This window comes from Bos taurus, chromosome X (genome assembly GCF_002263795.3).
Source record: "Bos taurus isolate L1 Dominette 01449 registration number 42190680 breed Hereford chromosome X, ARS-UCD2.0, whole genome shotgun sequence".
Lineage (NCBI taxonomy): Eukaryota > Metazoa > Chordata > Mammalia > Artiodactyla > Bovidae > Bos > Bos taurus.
The window spans coordinates 84,650,412-84,652,144 of record NC_037357.1 but is presented as its reverse complement, the minus strand read 5'-3'; the positions used below and the strand labels follow the sequence as shown (position 1 = coordinate 84,652,144).

At 57.0% G+C, this 1,733-nt stretch overlaps 1 pseudogene; it reads left to right on the top strand.

Annotated features, from left to right (window-relative positions):
- On the top strand, positions 1–1,506 carry LOC786530 (germ cell-less, spermatogenesis associated 1 pseudogene; annotated as a pseudogene).
- The last annotated feature ends 227 nt before the right edge of the window (positions 1,507–1,733 follow it).

Here is a 1,733-nt window from a genome sequence, read left to right as displayed (position 1 = left end):
ATGGGAGCAGTCAACAGTCAGATGCCCTCGAACAGAGTGGGGCATGCCCCAGAGGAGCCAGGTGCCCCTGAGGGGGAGGAGGAGGCCGAGGAGGTAGCAGTGGCAGTGATAGAGGAAGGGGAGGAGAGCGAAGAGGCCAGACCCACCACTAGCCAAGGGCGCCACAAGCGGAAGACAGGCCCAGAAGGGCAGCTCACAAAAGCGCCTCACAGGAAGCGAGCAAAAGACCGTTTAGAGTCCGTTTATAAGACACTTTTTCTGAGAGGAGAAGGGAGTGACGTGCAGATCCGTGCCCTGGGGGAGGAGTGGAACTTGCACAAGGTCTACTTGTGCCGGTCAGGATACTTTGCTAGCATGTTCAGTGGTGCGTGGCGTGAGACAACCATGGATACTGTAGAGTTGCAGATGCCTGACGAGAACATTGATTGTGAGGCACTGCACGAGGCTTTAGGTTCCCTGTACCGAAACTCTGTGCTCATCCCACCCGGTCGAGTGGTCCCCATGCTGGCCACAGCCAGCATGCTGCAGCTGGACAAGCTGATTCAGCAGTGCGGAGAGATAATGAAGGAGACGGTCAGTGATCAGACCGTGTGCAGCTACTACTGCTCTGCTGAGAGCTACGGACTCCAGAACATCAGGGCCATGTGTCTTCAGTGGCTGCTGGACAACCTGATGACCCAGCATAGTGAGGAGGTATTGAGAGAAGTTAGCCTGGATCTCATGAAAGAGGTCATTGCCTCTTCAGAGCTCTTCGTGATGGAGGTAGAGATGGATGTGTACACGACGCTGAAAAAGTGGATGTTCCTGCAGCTGCAGCCGACATGGAGAGGCCCCCGCAGAGACCTGCTGCCTGACGCCGACTCGTGGTTTGCCAGGTCCAGGCAGGAGTCAGAGGGCACCCCTTTCCTGGAGACCGAGCAGGGCAGAGCCTTCGTGCCAGCGTTCCAGCAGCTGCGGCTTGCCTACATGATCTGCGACCTGCCGTCAGCACGCATCATCGACCAGGATGCACTGATCCCTGCCACGTGGCTGACCCCAGTGTACAAAGAGCAGTGGCTTGCCCTCCTCCGGGCTGAGCAGACCAGAGACCTCGGGCCCGTGGATGTCGTCGTGTCCGACCTCCAGAGGACCAGCATGCGGTGCGGGGGCCAGCTCCTCAGGGATAAGCAGTGCAGCTGGCGGTGGGCAGGCTTCAACGTCGGCTGGGACTTGGTGGTGTGCTATGCCAACCGGCGCATCATTTTCAAGCGCAGCGCACTGAACAAGTCCTGCGGTCTCGGGGTCAGCTTACTCTGGCAGAGAAAGGTCGCGTTCCGCTTGCGCCTGGCCTCCTTGGACAGGGCTGGAAGAGCCATTTTCCGGAAGGAGACAGAACTCCAGGTGCTTTCCCTGGGAAAGGATGAAGAGCTAGAGGTGGTGAATCTGGAGAACGAAGATGTGGTTTTCCCCATATATGTGACCTGTAATTTCCTGTACCTCCCCAGAGAGGGGCGTTTTCCTGAGTGAGGACTCCTGAAAACAAAATCTCAGAGAGGTGAGCAGCTCTTTTCCTGGGGTCAGGGACGACCAGCTTTGTCCAGATGCCAGCTCCTTCTGCGGGACCAACCGGACTTGCCCACCTCTGGTGGCCCACCTCTGTCAGAGTCTTTGTTGAACTGTAGCTCATAATACTTGAGATTGTTTACCTGAGCCTATGAAGAGGAGAAATTTTAAAGCCCTGCTCCCCCAACACC